This window comes from Mycteria americana, chromosome 3, assembly GCF_035582795.1.
Source record: "Mycteria americana isolate JAX WOST 10 ecotype Jacksonville Zoo and Gardens chromosome 3, USCA_MyAme_1.0, whole genome shotgun sequence".
Classification (NCBI taxonomy): Eukaryota; Metazoa; Chordata; class Aves; order Ciconiiformes; family Ciconiidae; genus Mycteria; species Mycteria americana.
The window spans coordinates 17,892,231-17,910,361 of record NC_134367.1 but is presented as its reverse complement, the minus strand read 5'-3'; the positions used below and the strand labels follow the sequence as shown (position 1 = coordinate 17,910,361).

The following is an 18,131-nucleotide window of genomic DNA, read 5'->3' as shown; positions in this document are numbered from 1 at the left end:
AGCTCAAGAAGATGTGAGGTATGACTTTAACATGGTAAAGATATAGCAGTGTGTGATAACAAGGAGTTAAAAAGTACTTCAGCACATTGCATGCTCTGTAGGTGTTCAGGATACAAAGGTAAAATGCAGGGTGGTTTATATCCTCTTAGCATTCACATCTCATGCCTGTGAAAGCTCGTTATCCCTGTGAGAGGGTTTTGTTATTGTTTTAAAATCCTGTTGTTCTTTTGGCCTCAAGTGGCTGAAAGTTCCTGACATTATTTAACGCTGTGCAAAAAAATGTCTTTTATCGGTTTAAGAGTGATAGTTCAGTTGTGACAGTTTGTAAGTAGGAGATAGTGGCAGAATCAAGATGCAAAATTCAGTACCTATAGAGAAGAGTTGAACAGGAAAATGGCTCAGCCTCCTCAGGTAGAGAAGGATTTATAATTGTCAACATATAGAGTAGGAACGTAATAAAAATATTCAGTGGAACTTTACCTTTTCTGAATTTCCAGAGCATTTTAATTGTAATAATACTAAAGGTGGTTTTTAGAAATTCTGCCTAATTTCCAATATATCCTTGTATAACTGTTTGCCACTGTAGCAAATTATCAAGACATCATCAAAGCAGACCAAATGTAAGACTTTTCTGTATCTCTTTCCTCAGCAGTTGTAATAAAGTGGCACATCCCTTCAGAAGGGTAAGGGTATACCAGCAGGGATGGCTTCAGAATTTGTTTTCATTCATCCACATTGAGTTTGGCAGAAAACATTCTGAATAATAATTAATTGATGATATGATGATTGTATTTGTGCGAGTACTTTGCTTTCCCATGAGCTCTGTCTTTAACCGCATCCCAGCATAGCATTAGCAGTGTCTGTCTTTTGCTTTATTGTTCAAGTTCAGTCATTCTTTCCATTTGTAGAGCCACCGCAGAATTCATAATTGAACAATTCCATGTAAAGGAAAAGTGCCTTCTGCTATAATTAAACATTCTCTCTGTGCTGTGAACATCATAATAAATCAATCAACATGCTGAAATTTGTTCAAATGACTATAATTCTTGTATCTCAAACTCTGATAATGGTCCTTTAAATTCAAAGCCATAAACAATGGTTAAATAAGAAATAATCTAAAGGAATGGTAAAGGGAGGAAAAAGATAATTTCTCTGGAAACATAGCGACCATATTGTATTCCATCCAAAGTGTCTAGCAAGAGCAAGGCAGTGACTGTATGTTAACCACTGAGCAAACCACGTAGCCTTTCTCTTTTGCCTTCCCCTGGTATAAAAGTTGGAATAATAACCTTGCTGCATGTTGCAATCCCTACTTAACTTCCACTGGTGGTTTTAATTGTGTAAGGACCTAAAACACATAAGCTCTTCTGCTAGTCCCCAGCTTTAAAAAGAAATCAAGCAATGGGCAGCATAGAAATATTGCAGAAGCTCTAGTTTGATCTTCATTATGTTTATGATTTTTTCCTGTAGCCAGGGTGATCAGAGACTAACCTTTAACAAAAATGATATCCCAGATTCCTCCTCTATCAATTCTAGAACTGAGCCTTAAGAAGATGAACAACGCCCTAAGACTTGTGATAAAATCAGCAGAATTAGCACAGCATGGAAATCTAGCATATTAGGAATATTATGCAGTGAAGATGGAAAACTACAGTGCAAGAGGTAAGAGTAATTCCACACACAGTATGGCAGTCACTTCAAGATTAAATATTTCTTGGGTCACAGGCATTTTTGTCTGTGCTGATTCATCCACACATCACATCATGTCTGATTCTTTTTCCCTATTAAATAAAATGCAATCTTATTATCTGATTGTTTTTCTGGCAAGGACACTGTGTCTTCCTCTTGCACTTCTTAAAAAGAGATGCAGATTCTTAAACAGCTGGGCATCCAACAGAAATGATCTCATTCTTTAAATCTGTAGTGTCAAAACAAGACAGAAATAACCTTTGAGTGCAATGAATATTTTTTACAAGATTAAGGTCCCACGCAGGAAATGGGACACAGAATTGTTTTTAAAATCTTTAATATGTGTCTCTCAGAAGAAAGCTGAATTGACTTTTGGAAAGGAAGGATGAAGTGGACTTAGAATTTTCTCGTGGCTGTACCATAATTAAAGTTCTTGTTGCCAGGCTAATTTATACTCACTAAAAGCTTCTGCTTTCCCCTTTGACTGCATGAGGAATTTGACTGCAGGATGCAGTAAGTTTTTCCAGTAGCCCGGGTAATCCCTGCTCTTCCTACCCATCACTAAAACCATTCTGTACATTAGTGTGGTTTTCAGCTGCACTTTACATCTGAAAGCAGAGGTCTCAACAGTTACTGAAATAAATTCAAAAATATTGTGACTAATGCTACAGGCAGAGCTATAAATCATCATGCCAATAAAGGGTAAGGTCTAAAAAAATTATCCTTGTATTCCTAAGAAACTAGAATTTTAATATAAACCCTGAAGTATCAGGGTTTTTCAGGGCTCTCTGTGGCTCCATGAGTGCTGGAGTCCTCAGGAAGCAATGGAAGCAGCGGCCAGGTATGCGTGCAATGTCCTGAACGGTCCTCAGCTCCTGCTTCCTGCACACCACCGCTTCATACCAAAGCATTAGGTGATTTTCAGAAGTGAGATGCCTAACCTAGTTTGCTTCCCTCAGGAGTTTTGGGTTTTTTTTGGTTTTGTTTTGGGTTGGGTTTTTTTTGCTGGCTCAGGAGTTTGAGTAAATTTTCTGGGTAAGCTGGAACAGACTAAACCTCTGAGAAGGAGAGGAACAGCTGTGAATGGAGGAAATGTTCCTGCTCAGAATGGGCTGTCTTTCTCACATTGACTTGAAAAGTAGTTATACTTCTATACATGTGCCTGTGTATACTAGTATATAATTTATTGTAATAACAAACAGGATACTATGGTCTCTGGGAAGAGCTGCAAGGAGCTTTAGTGCAGCAGTGTGGAAGGAACTACATCCTTCCTGCAGCCGCCAGCAAGAATGGCAGCCAGCCTAGCATAAAGCTGAACTATAGTCAGTGGTCTTAGTTAATCTCAAAGCCTGCCTGGAATTCCTGCAGCAAAGAGTATTCGACAAACTCGTGGGATGGATCCGCCACAAAGGCTACTTATTACCTGACTTTCTGCCTCAAGCTCCCTCTTTTCCCAGCATCCTGGCAGTTACCCAGGCTATCGAACGGGGGCTAAGTGCCTTTGCTCTTTTTCGGGGAAGAGGGAATTTGGGGAGGCAGGAATTTCAAGGCTGGTAGCTGTGTGAAGAGACCCACAGTCACGTGGGTCATGGGGAACCACACCCAGCAAATTGTGTTTTCAATATCTCGTGATCAAGTGTCAGAATGCAGTGTTTCAGATGGACAACAAACGAGCTGTCCTGCATAAGCATTTCAGGGCCAGGCTCTCTTGTGTGCTGCTGTCACAGGCTCAAGATGACTTGGAACTGAGCTCTATAAATATGTATCTCTCATGCCCTCCTCACTCATTTCACAGTTCCCTCGAAGAGCTGACAAGATTGCTTGAAAATAAATGAGCTTTTCCCATATATAGATGCTGATAATGTCATATATAATTAGAGCTGGTCAAAACCAAAACCACCGAGACTTTTTTAATATTTTGCCCTAAAACAGGACAAAAAGTAGCAACTTTTTCTAAAATGAGAAATTCTAAAATATTTTAATTATAATTATAAATATAAAAGTTATAAAAAGGCATTGTAACATAGAAGTGAAACATTTCCTTCCTTAACACATTAACCTTTTAAGAAGGCAGAAGAAAACAATATTCACTTGAATTTTTTTTTTTTTAATTTTTCCACTGAAAAGTAATTTTCTTTTTTTTTTAACCTGACGTTACTCCATTTTAGACAGAGGGTATTGAAACAGAGCAATCTGTTTGAAACACCATCACCATGCAACCACCATGCTGGGCTCTTCTCAGGCACCTTGTATCGCTGTGGTCTACACCTGCACAAAGAGACATGCCCCAGGCTTGAGCTACTATGATGGGAAATCACACCCTTTTTGTCGATCAAGAATGGGTCACACAGATATGAAATGGACAGAGCTGTGACCAAAAGCTGAAAGGGCTTTGACAGACCAGGTTAAGCAGCCTACGCTCTCACTCAAAACGCTCTATGAATGGAGTTACACCAAACCTTTCAGCATGAGAAAGCAGATGGTTTGCATGTTCCAATTTTTTATGGTTTTCTATGAACCGATGCCTTGGAAAACATATGTTTTTTCACGTAACCTCTTCTGTAAGGAATTCTCTGAAGAATGAAATGTAAATGTGAGAAAACCTCAAATGTTGTAGGACGCTGCCTCAGTTTCAGTCGATTATTCCACCTTTTTTACGTATTTTCTGGAATTGTTCTTTCTCAGCACGAGACCCTGAGCTACTACTTTGTACTGTAGCCCACCTGTCCTGCAAACTGGTGACTGGCTTCACAAGCAGCTTCTAACTGACCCAAAGCTCCCACAGGGACATCTTTGGTGGACTGCAAATCCCACTTGGACACAAAACTACCCTGAACTCTACAATCAAGAGAAGATTGCTGCAACACAGAAAAGTGTTTTCACAAGCCAGCCCTTGAACATATTCTTAGATTTTAGAGACAGAAAGGCCTTATCTCTGTTCTTCCAACTACTCATCTATCAGGAGCCTTTAAATGGAAAAGCAAAGTTTTCATAGTTTGTGGGAGTCTCTTTTGCTCAACAGTTCAGAATTCAAGCCCCTTCTGCAGGGCCGTCAGTCTGGTCCCTGCCCCAACCTCCCTTTTTAAATTTCAAGCTGCATCCAAATAGATCTGCACTAATCCCCTTACCGCTGTCCTGGGCTCAGGAGAAGAAGAAGTTTCTCACCCAAGCAATTATGAAAAGGGATGTTTTGGCTGCTGTTCGCTATTGTATTTCCAAAGTAAATCTTCTCATTTCTTGATTGTCTGTTCCTATGCACCCTGGCGGGTCTACCTGACTGACACCATCTGTTATTCCTGTGCTTGGGGAAAGAAATTAGTCTCTTCAGTCTCTGTAGGAAACCATATAAAAACAAACACTGAAAAACTAGTTGCTGTCTCTAATATATTGCAAAGGCTTAAACCAGTGATATTTATATCTTGAGTTGCATTAAATTTAGGCTGTGGGCAAATGCCCAAATCTTTTTGCAAGTTGGTGCAAACGTTTATTGACAATAAATATGTGACAGAGTATCCAGGATGTCTATGAGGAAGAGGTGTTAAAACAACATTTCTGCAGACAACTTTATAATATATCCTTGGAAACTTGTAGCTGAAGTATGTTTTCTACCTTGACGTAATTTGTAGATTTATTATCTCAAGGCCTGAACTTTAGGGAAAAAAAGTATTTTTAAAAAACAAGAATGCCCTAAATATTTAAACAAACAGAATAAGAATTGGTGGCAGGGGGGAACTATGACTGTGAAAATTAACCTCCCCTTATAGGAGTCCTTCTCTACACTTTGTCTTTTCATTCAGGATGCATCATTGCTTTATTGTGATGCTTTGGGTCAATTAGTTATTTATCTGAACTGATAAAGAAGGGTAAATCCTTAAGGAAAAAAAGAATATTAGTTAATTGTACTGGAATTAACCAGCTGGATTTCATGAGAAAACTTGCTGAGAAGCTTGAAAGGGTTTTTAATAAAATAGGTACTGTAGTTCCTGGGAGCTAAAAAAAAATAATGAGTGCTTAAAGGTTGAAATGTTAGATCTTATTCATAAAAAGTCTGGAGAGTGGTAACCTACAATAGCGGTAACCAATATTCCTACTTCCTTTGCTTTAAGGAGAAATATCTCCATATCTGTGAAATTGGCAGCTTAGAAAATTCTTAAATTACACGCTATGTAGCTTTATTGGCTGCTTTATTCAAGCAAGAGTTGGCTGACACTGCCATAGTAGTGTCAGAAGCTGTTTGCTTCATAAAACATCTCTCTGATTAGACTGTGGGCAGGTATCTTGGCATTAAAGCTATTAGACTGTGGTTGATTTCATTGAGTTTAGGAATACATTTTCCTTAAGCATTTTATTTCTTCTTTCAGACAGTAAAATTAGAATTAAACACGTACTCATCTTTCTTTAATCAAGGCATATTGTGAAGGACCTCCCACAGAGCTCTTATTGTTACTGTGATCTTTTTCCTGCTTGCAGGGGACAATAACCTGATTCTTCTCCAGCAGACATCCCCTTGAAAGAGACTTTGAACCTTTTTCTGAAAGATCTGTTCCTATTTGGTGCTGTCAGGTTAAGTTTCTCTATTTCAAGGTAGGCGTCTTTTGTGGGTGACTGGGGCTTTCCTGTCTTTCCTGTTATTTTTTTCCTACTACTTCCAAGTAGTGGGACAGGATCAACGTCTTTCTGGAAGTTCTCTGGCAGTTTCCAAAAGTGCCAAGTCACAATTAGACATGCAGTACCACACACCACAGATTTTTGGCCAGCTATAGGGGAAGATACAGACTTAATGTCTTTCTGTCTGAAGATGTTTTCATCACTGCCCTGAACCAGGTACTAACTTATATCCCAGAAAATTAATATAAAATAGTAAACCATCAGAGAGGTATCATATTTACCTTGAACTTATAGCAATATGTATTACCTAGCAAGGTGCAGGGCAAAGGGAATTCATGTTCCCTATACCATACAGACATAGTATCATTGTGCTAAGTGATTTCCAGATGTAACATCTAAACCTAACACAATTTTGAAGGTCATTATCATGGTCTGCTACAATGGTGGTAGATGCCACACAGTCTTAAAAAAAGTACAAGCTACCAACAGACACTACATTATTACTAGTAAGCAGTTTGGCTAAGAGATTTCTGTGAAGACTAAAAATGGTAAGTACTCTCTAGTCATAATTAACTCCAGTACTGTGGACAGTAAAGGTCAAAACTGAAATATCTGGCAGACTCAGAGACTGACTGCATGTTGCCGTGACCTAATTGTATCCAACTTACTACAGAGACTTCTTTATCACAACCAGCAAAATGATTCAGTTACAATGGAAAAAAATCTGGTGAATTCTACAATTTCTCTCTTGTATAAGAAGAGAGAAAATAACATCTGTGAGCTGACTACCATCACCACAGTGAACCTGTATCACCATACAAATGCTATCCAGTGGCAGAAAACATTTCCTCACTCACCTTAAAGTGATTGTGATAAGCTAATTAAGTATTTTATACTCTGTTAGATGATTGTCTGCTTATGTGTAAAGGAGATTCTGTGTCTTCAAGGTTGGCAGGATTCAGGTGCACACTTCAAATAATACCTTCTCACTAAGCAAATCGAAAGCTGCCTCTAGACAGAAACTATTGCAGCCAGACTGCAAGCGTTGGCCTCCAGGCAAAAATGGAGGTGGCAACTGGTTTATATATGGGATTGAATCATATTGGTCTTAAGCCTTCAGTTAAGCTTTCCTCTGAAAATTGTGGAAGGAAAGACTGAATGGCCTTTTTTCTTTCTTTAGCTATTATTAATTGACATTATTTCTATAGTTCCACTGCCATGCACCTTTTTCCTTGGCTTTCAGTTCACCACTGAAAGGAACGGCTAAACAGAGAGTGCCAGGGATCACCTGCCATCTCCTTCACTTTAGTGACAATTATGTGCAGCAGGTAGGGAACTGTAAAACAGTGAGATAAAAGAACAAGCATAGTATTTTAAAGACCAACACTGAAGATGCTATATCATAGCATGTAGATATAAAGGCTTACTTTGGGAACAGCTGGGTTTGCAGCCTCAACTGCCTATCGATGTGTGCAAGGAGATATTGCTTTAAACAGTGTGTGAGCTTTACTGCCATGGGGATGCCACATATGTGTTCCACTTCCACGAAGAAAGGCACAAACAGCCTTGTTGGTTGCAAAACTATGTAGAACAGTCACAACTAATGAGGCTTTGCTTTTTTTGCTTTTTTGTGAAAAAAGTCAGCAGATCTTTTTCATTCACAGGCACAAAAAAAAGGGTAGGGGAAGATGCTGACTTCCAGGCTCTGCAAATGCTAACAGAAAATGTAGTCCAGTGACAGGTAATTTATTTATTGTCATTCTGTTGTGAAATCACCATATTAATTTCCCACCATTGTGGGAGGATTAGATATTATGCGTTCAAGTGGCCTTAAGTGTAAAAATAAGCTGCCTTCAGAAGTCAATTAAACTGTCCCTGAAAGTGCCCATCATCTTGGTATATGAGAACCCATTAATACAGTGAAGGTGGGATGCAGTTAGGAGGGATGAATTTTAGAAGACTAATGGAAGGTAGGTACAAAACCTAATTGGATAACAATATGCTAAGAGTAATTATTAATGGACCACAATCAAAACTGAGGGATTGATCAAATGACATTTTTCTATCAAGCTTGGGGGTATAGGAATCTGTCCCAGGTCCAGTTTCATTCAAAGTTTCATTTGCAACCTGGATGATGGACTAGAGAACATTTCTATTAAATTTGCAGACAACATGAAACTGTGAGGGACTGAAAGGATATTGGCTGACAGGATTAGAATTCAAAGTGACTTTGACATATTGGAAAAATATTCAGAAGAAGGTATGAGAAGGAATTCAGAGGAAGTGATGCAAAGCTGTACACCTAGGCCATGCTTCCACAATTGTAAGTGTGAGATCTGTGCATTGCTCAATCACCTACCACTACCACCTAGCTCAGCAGCAGATATAATGTTTTACGTCACCATTTGTAATCTATTACTGCATGAGCAACACACCATTTTCACCTCTACCTCGAGCAGCAGCAGAAGCAGCAGCAGCAGGCTGGGTATCTCCATGGAAGTGGTCAGAGAGCTGTGTGAAGAGGCATGGACCCATTCAAAGTATACCACACACATCAAGGTGAGTACATTCAGAAATGGACAGTGCAATTGTACAGCAGTCAATGGTACTAAATCTGGGCTGCTGTAGTCCTGCCAACCCTCACTTCCCAACTGCATTCCCATCCTTTTCTTTTTGCTAGCACTGCTTCTAATGCAACCACATGCTGAGACAGTTCAGGGGCCTGACAGCTGGCTCCACAAAGAAAGTGATTATTTCTCAGCCAGAGCAGCTCCCAGAGCCAGCTCACCACATAATTGTATGAGCTTGTGCAACGCAAGGGATAAGAACAAGCATCTGGTGTTAATGGGGACAGCAGGACTACAGCAGCCCAGATGCGATCAGCTTCAGGTACCACAGCACTGTAAAAAAAGAGAGGACTCAACTACAACTTCTCTGTGAAGAATTCACTCGAGCCATGAAGATAAAGGGACTTGCCCTCCAAAACCATCTTGTCCCATGAGAAAAGAGATGTCTCATAGCTATGAGATGAGCTCCTTATATGGGGGGATTGGCTGTAGAAAATGTGTTTGATCACCTGAAGGCCAGAGGAATAGCCCTTAAAAGGAAGAGAGTCAGATCTCACACTAACCTTAACAGGATTCTGCTTCTCTGCTGTCTCCTGCATGGTATTTGCAGGATCAAAGAGAAGCAGATGGCACAAGGCAGAGAGCAAGAAGCCCAAATGGAGCCACGGTCACCACCTGTGCCTGCCACAGCTTGTTCACTCACCCGGGATAAATGGGGGGGCAAATTGTGCAGAATGCCCTGGCTGACTATTTTATGCAAAATCCCTGACTGCTGCTTGCTGTGCTGTGAAATTATGCATATGCTGGAGTGAAAGCAATAAACAATTGTTTTCTGCAAATCCTGCTCCCAGTCTTTTTTTAATGGTGCTTGCCCTGCTTTGCATCCCAGACCCCCAGCCTACGCCAGACCAGGCATAGGGCTGGCACAGCCTATATCCCAGAGGCTGTTATTTCATTGATTATTCCCAACGCTGCCTTAATAGTCCCCAAAATTATTATTGCAGCCTTTCTGCTTGGCAAAAGAAAGGTGCAAACACAACCCAAATCTGTTAAAGTGTAACAGAATTTGTTAAAATGTAACAAAGGGCTGTTACACAAAGACAATTGCAGTTCTGAAAGACAGAGGGCGTATGGGCAACTGCAATGGTTTAAATCCCAGACTTGGCCTGTTGCATCATGTGTCCTGCTGTATCCATCCCATCTAGTGACCCTTACAATCTGCTGTTCCTCAACAGAAGGTATTTTTCAGCACTAGAAGGAATCTTGATCTTCTGGGGAAACATATCAACTGCTATACTTAGGGCATAAATGCTGCGGGTGGCGTGGTGGAAGAAGCTGCAGAGACACAGAATGTGGCAGACAATGCAGCGGTCTCTTGGCCACTGGCACTAACTCTCCATCATCTGCTCTCTCTTCAACAAAAGCATAGAAGACATGATCACCTGGACAGAATCCATAAGGGAGCAATAAGAGCAACTGGAGGTCTAGAAACATAAGGACAGATTAGAAGAATAAGGGCTATTTATTCTGTGGAGGAAATACAAAGGAAAGCCTTCAAAACTTTCTAATGGTGAGGAGTAGCACACTGGAATAAACTGTTTGCAGTGATTACACTCACTCTAAGTCTTCAGGAGCTGCTCAGACAAGGCCCTGTGAGGAACGATGGTGGTACAATCTTGGGATGAATTGGCGGGCTGTGCCACCCCTACCTAAATTTTTATGATTTTATAATTAATACACATCATTGCATTCACATCCTAGAGCAGACAAACCAATAAAGAGATTCATTAGATATGGAAGAGGATTACAGGGATTTAGTTAAGAATATTGCTGTAATCAGAGTCCCCTCTTATTACACTGAAAGGATTCTTGCTCAGAAATGAGAGGCCCAGATAACTCTGCAAGCCATACTACCAATGCCATTCCTCTTCAGTCTTCAAGTTATTATTCAATTGCTCTTCTAATTACCTTTATTATAATTTGTTTTAATTAATTTTACTCAAATAAAAAAGGATTACTCATATTTACCAAAACCAGAAATATTTTATAACTTGTACTTGTATAAATAGAATATGTTGCCACCTATTTGGGCACTATTCTGTGGATTTAATGCTGCTAATCCACATTAAGTTCTTCATCCAGCTCTTCTTAAGTCCTTCAGTATATTGCACTAAGAAGTATGCTCTGCAGAAACGCTTCTGGAATCACCTCCTGCCTTTTAAGATAGCATCAGAATGGTTCCAGTAATTATTCTGTCAATCAAACCCATTTTACTAAACTACACACACAATCTGATTTGACTATGCAAAGTAATGATAACAGTGAAATCACTGATCAGCACAGGAACTGCTTCAACAATCCCTGACTCCTCACTTAAATCCCTCTTTGGAGATGTTCATTTTGCTAAGCTTCTCTTTTTGCTGGTCCTTTAGCAGATATTTGGTCCTTTTACTGGTGCACTTGTGTACCTGAATCTCATTGCTTGTTTAATTTCAACTGTCTGGGAGTGCTCACACAGTGCTACAAGGAGGAGGAAATGCAGAAGCAGTCCGGGTTGCCTCCAAAAGGACAGGCTGAAATGTTGTTTCGTGCTTTGCTACTGCTTATACTCCAGTGCTGAATGACAATGCAGAATACAAGGTATGATCATCCAATTCCAGATTTTGTGGTGGTAAAACGAATCCTGGGAGAACACACATGCTGGCACACTGCAGGTTTATTCTGGATCCTATTAATATTTCCTATTCCCTGCTTCCAAACACACACTCTTATTGCCTCTTGATCCAAAAGGTTAGCCAGTTTTCTGGGTTCTAGGTGGGTCGTTCCAGGGAGAAGGGAGAGCTGACGTTGGGCCAGTTACTGTGTTTCTTTCCTTTATTTACAAACAGGTTCTCTTTCTCTAAATACAAGACAAATCAAAATGATAGTGCATAATTCTATAGCTCCCACCCCCAAATCTCTCCCATCCAAAACCTGATTAAAAATCTCTTTTACTTTCTCAGCTTTTTCTCAGGTCATAGTACCAGACTTCTGTGGGTGTGCCCTATTCTGTATTTATTTGAGTGATCTTTCTGCCTCCTTTTGTAAAGACAAGCGAAAAAGAACAAAGCAATAGCCAACAAATTCCTCTGCTGATATATGCTTTCTTTTGGGTGGAGCCTGCTCTTGTTTCAGCTGCTTTTTCCATTAAAGTGTTTAGTAACTTCTTAGAGTCAATCTTAAATGAGGAATCCTATAATGCTCTACACATAACAACATACTCACCCTTGCTGACTGTGCTGATAAATCCTGATTTTTTACTGTAGTACAGGACTTCGGGCCAAGTGGAGAACAATATCATAAAGCAATCCTTTCATTTTTCATCTGAATTTTGCAGAGGTTTCAAATATGCTTAAATTAGCTTTGTATACTGTACTTCCCTTGGTCTTTGTCTTCTCTTCTGTTTATTTATACTATTTTAGCCCCTCCAGCAACACTCAATAAATAATCATTTCCTTTTTGTTAAAATCTACCATTGTATAATGTTTATTCCAATGCATGTTTACTATTGTTTTAGCTGAAAATCCCCAACACCACCAGCCTGAGGAATCTTAATTCAAGAAGTTGTTAGTGCAGGCTAGAGATTAAGAATTTAACTCACAGAAATTAGGGAAATGAAGCAAATGCAGCTACAGTTCAGCTATGTAGTATACATAATCCTGCATGAAATGAAAGTCAAAGAATGTATTATTTATATTACACATCGCATACAGAATCAAAATACTCTTAATGTAATAGCATTTTTGATAAGCATATAACAGAAGGAGCCAACAGAAGTGTATTTCCCATTGATACTGAGTCAGTAAGCCTGATTCAGCTCAAGGCTGATTTCCAGTTTGCAGACTCCATAGCGGAAGAAAGGCTAACGGCATGTTTTTCCAACAGAAAACTCCTCAGAAAGAACAGACAAGATCTCGGGATTTTTGAGATCTTTAAAAAATTAATGTGTCCTGCCCATTCAAAAGACAGAAGATTTCTTAGTATTCATTGGGAAGATTTGTTCTTTCTTTTTCTCAGATTGAAAATAAAAGTGCATTGAGAGATTTTATACTAGAATGACTGTGGCATGCAATGCCTCGGCTAGCAGGTAACAAGAGCAGCTTAGAAGACGAGCTTCCAGCCAGATATTCAGTCTTGCTATAGTCCACCTTTAATATGCTACTCATGCAGGCACCCATCCATCAATGCAGTTTTACTACTGCCTCCCCATAGTCATACCAGTAAGTACATTTTCTTCCTTTGAAACAACACACTTCGCTGTATGTACATGTCTCCTCTGAAAAGCATCCTGGGACCTCCTTAACAAGACAGACCCTAACACATAGTCTTTCTTTAAACCTTTGTTGGCAAGTTCCTCATGAGACATACAGTAAATTCACTCAAATGAAAAAACAGGTCATCCCACTGTACCTTGCCACTGAATCATTGCATACCTCCCATTCCTGTGCTTCAGATGCAAGTACTGTGTTTTGCCACTCCATTACATTTTAGCTATTTTCCTTTTATAAAGTGAGTCCAAAACATCACCAAATCAAAGTTCTCCACTTGTTCTGATGATGGGTTTTATAACTTCTTGGCATAAATGAAAGTTTTGTTATAAAATGAGGTCATTAAAGGACTGCTATATTAGGGCACTGAAGAGCTCATACAGCGCCTGTTATACAATGTCAACAAGTAAAAGTGAGCTACCAGTAACAAACCATGACAATGGCAACAGTAATGATAATGATGCTTAGCTACCTCACAGTTGTCTGGAGTTTTCCATAAAAACAGCACTTTTCATGCAAATAGGAAGTCAGAACCTGCTAATAATAATTTATGAAAATTACATACTGTTTTGCAACAAACAAACATTATGTTAATGCACAAAGTCTAAACATTCTTTTGGACTAGATAATTATCCCCACTGTACTTCTGGAAAGGCAGAATTGTACAAAGGAGAACTGCACTAGCTCAGACACATGGTCAAATAGTGGCACAACTGAGACCTCAGTGCTTGTGGGTACATTTTATTATTGCTGTAAAATAATGATAATTTGTGGTAATGTGAGACAGAACCTTTCTTCTGCAAACTCTTATAATACTGCTTTCATTCTCATTCCCAGAGTTTTCCAGACAGTGATTGTAGTCTATAGCAGAGCTGAGCTAGCATCATACAGCACCAGGGAAAAACAGAGGATTATAACAAATAATGCACATAGGCTGTCACAGGGAATTTAGAATGAGGATAGAGAGAGGTTAAGCACCAGCAAGAGGTCATTTTATGTAAATAGACGTGGAGAGCACTGAGTTTAGTCAGCTGATTATTTATCTCGTATTAAATTTTGCTTGAACATTTGGCTGTGGGATACAAAAATGCTAATGTGACTCTGTGGATATTCTTGAAAGCATAATAAATTTGAAGAGTAGATAGATAATCTCATAGAAATAAATACTTTGGACCATGCTAAAATGGCACTCACGACAATACCACTTAGACATTAGAGATATTACAATAATTGGTTTCATGTAAAACAGATAGCTAAAGACATTGGATTAGTTCCCAGGAGTGTGCTAGAATACATCATTGAAGATGGGTTCTTTAATTGAATGCATATAGGAATAGATATAACAGCTTGAGCCATACACAGTATGTCACAAAACTTAACAATTACGGCTACATTTCATTTTGCACACCATCCCATCCCCATAAAATAGCTTGTTTCAATTTAAAGGTACAGAATCCAATCTATTTGCTTAAGTGGAGTTTTATATTCTTTGAGGAAGGAAACACATCATCCTGCTTTTTACTGAAAAGAACCTAGTACAGTCCTGGAGCAATATAAATAATAAATCTCTCTCTTACACATTTATAAAGAATCCATCAGTATGATACATATTTAACATACATGCACTTTAAATTTCATTATATATGTATGTGAACATTAACTCCACTTTCTGGGTTTCCATAAATTGTCATGTATAACTGGTTTATAAATATGGGCTAAGTGTTTTTATTTTAATTTTCCATTTTTTTTAGTACATTTATAGAAGCTGAAAAACTTGTTTGCAGCTATGTTTATCTTTTCCTACTTGGGGAAAGTGGTATCTCTCAATTTTTTTAAAAGGAGCTGCCAATATCTAGACTGGTTTTTTGATTAAGTGCAGGACATGAAGAATTTTCATTGGTAGAGTGTACCTACCCTGTTCTGATTTTGCAGTTGTACATGTGGAAATGTAAATACAGACAAGCCAGAAGGACCACAGACCACTGTGAGCAAATAATCAGACATCTGGCATTAAAGAACTTCCTCCAAATTTATATTTTTTTTCCCAAAAAGATAGGTATCATAAAGCGAATCATCTCTACCTTCGGCCAAAAACAACTGTGCACTGTAATGGCTCTCTTATGAGAATTATCATAAGACAATGGCTTTGGAAATAAAGTGCTGTGTTGTCTGTTAGTGTAAAGATAATGAAAATATGTGAATGGAAATCATGTGACTTCCTTGGAATGTTATATTAAAGCTCTTGATTGACTCTCATAAATTGCTTTCAAATTACTGCATTCATTCTTTTCCCTTGGTTAGAGGGTTACTCAACAAGTTTTCCAACATTTAAAAAATGCTGCTGAAAAAGTCTGAGCTGCTTTCAAAATGGCATATGTGCTTTGAAGGATATAGTGGAATTCATTATAAGATTTTGCAGAATCTATTATTCTCTTACAGGGCAAAACTAGATTGTAAGGCCATAAATGTCAAATTAGGTTGCTTGCAGTTTGCACCAGAGTAGCCTCACTTCAGAGGTGTTCAGAAACCACACGCTCCATTCACAACTGTGGAAACTGTGGTGGCTCTGTTTTTCTGAAATGAATTTCAGGCTGTGTTACATTATTTGTAGATACTGTTAACCTAAACCTAAATGAATCACACAGAAATAATGATCAAATCTTGCTTTTTTAATTCATGAAGATAATCTAATTCAGATGAGTGAGACTGGTCATGTGGATAAAAAAGCAAGAAAGATTTAGATTTGGATCTGTAAGTTTAATAAAAATACTGTTCGTGTTAATTTAGGCTAGAAAAACCTAACAGTCAATTAATAAGCTGAGCTCAGAGAGCCTGAATCTCCTGGGTAGCCCCCCTGTTGGTCCCAGGAGGGAGTGGATCAGCTCTCAATCTGGTGAAGATACTCTCCATGACATGCCATTCATGCACATGGCAAGTACAGGGCAAATTCTTATGCTCAGCTTACTCTGACCCATATGGACAGTCTAGTTGTGTGGAGCCAGATTTTCTTCATGTACCGCTACTTGGGATGCTAATGCAGAGGAATTAAGGGGCTGCCTTAGGCTCCTTACATGCATCACAATAAGCAACTGCACTTCATACAAGCACTACTGCATTTGAATTCTTAATGGCAAGTCAGTTGTTAGTATTTGCTTTTTCATTTCCTTCATACAATACTGTAAATGTTAATGTGAACATAAATGAAGGATTTTTATATTTTTAATCAGATAAACTTACTAGCTACTACACACCAAGCAACATGCTGACATGTGATTTGTTCCTCTTCATTGATAATATGCTCATAGCTTTTTGTGCCAAGGCATGAAAAGTTCATTACTTACAGCACAGGGTATTACATCTTCTTGAATACTAAGTGTCGGTATTTTCTTGATGGACTATTTAAACCATTTTTTGATGCAGCAATCTCTTTTTTTGTTATTTTAAGGCACACCATGATCATGTCCCTTTTTCTTCCTATCTAGACTTTAACAATGGATTGTTTTCTCTTTTTCCTCTGGGTACTGATGATACATTCTTTCAGCCACTGAGAACTGTGTACTTATTACCACATTTCACTACCTTTTAGTCATTAGAAAGTGACACCAAAAGAAAGACTGGCAGATACCTTAAAAGAGTTAGTGCAGCTCTGCTCAAACACAAATAAAGCTGATGTAAAAGGACTGAACTTTGTGGCATCCACCAGTCTGTACATTTCTACTGAAGTTCGTCACTGTCTGCCACTAAACCTACAAAGCTTGGTAGGGATCAGCTGCTGATAACACCAATGAAAGAGGGTCTTTGTTATAACAGTCTTGGTTTTTTGTACACATTGAAGACCTTGTAAGCCTTATTCAGATTGTCTGTTACTTACCAAACATTAACAGTGTATATAACTCAGTGCTTCAGACAAATCTGTATTTTTCTCTTTGCTTTTTCCTGCTATTTCCATTAATCACAAATGTTTTTATTTACAATTCATGCTTATGATTTAATTATCTATCCCCAATAAATGCCTCATAAATAAACATTTGATTTTTTTTGCCTTCTCTTTAGTGGAAAAATAATGATCGAATTGATAAAGTTCAAAGCTAGAATGTTTTGCCTGTAGTGGATTTCTTATTACCATTATAAATGTTATCTTCAAAGAGTTAAAGTTAGTTAGTTATCCCAGTCCTCCCTGTTTAATGAAATTATTTTGCTTCCTTAAACTGTGTTTAATAAGTAATAAGGGAGACTGGAAAATTAGTATACATCTTGCTGTATTGATTTAGTTTTAGTTCATTCTGTTTTCTCTCTGAAGTCTATAAGCCTTCAGGTCCTATCTAATCTATTAATTTCTGACATGCGCATCTTTCTACTGCCTAAGTGCCTCTGCTGTTCTTGAAACAGCCTCAGAGATGATTTAAATCCTTATGCTTTGCTTTTTCAGCTGTTTACCATTTCCCACATAATTTTATTATGTACTTCAAAACATTATAATTGTACTCTAAGAAACTCCATTATCATATCAAGTCTAACTTAACACTGAACAGCATTATCCAAGTACAGTCCCTGCATCCATTGTCCTGCAACTGCAGGAACACTGCCAGACCCTCCCATGAATTCTAAAAGTGCCTGGCAGCAATTTAGGACTTAGGATTCCATACTTAGGACTGCATTTTAAAATGGATAGCTACTAGTGTTGGAGGGTAATGACTTAGTAATAGGTTGTGCATAAATAGGTAAGATGCAAGCAAAGTTAAGACTGTAGTGCTATGATAAGTGCAATGAGAGCAGACTGCATAATTATTTAGATGACAGCATAAGAAATATAATGGTGTGCTTAAAACCCACAAAATGCTAAATTCAAACCTACAGAGTGCAGGGCCACTGTGACTGAAGCAGCTAGATTTAGCAAAGTGAGGTGCCAGCCATAGCATTCGTTAACATATTTAGGATGAGCCCAACAGTTTGGGAGAGA

General features: G+C 38.5%; 2 long non-coding RNA genes across 3 annotated transcripts in view; one reads left to right on the top strand and one right to left on the bottom strand.

Moving 5' to 3' along the window:
* The window catches only part of LOC142408051 (uncharacterized), a 66,667-nt gene that overhangs the window by 37,782 nt on the left and 10,754 nt on the right, over positions 1-18,131 (bottom strand). The gene's annotated exons all lie outside the window — the stretch shown is intronic.
* LOC142407636 (uncharacterized) lies at positions 6,160-8,848 on the top strand. The gene is made up of 3 exons (XR_012774994.1): positions 6,160-6,247; positions 7,938-8,038; positions 8,757-8,848. It is a non-coding gene; the product is annotated as an uncharacterized LOC142407636 (long non-coding RNA).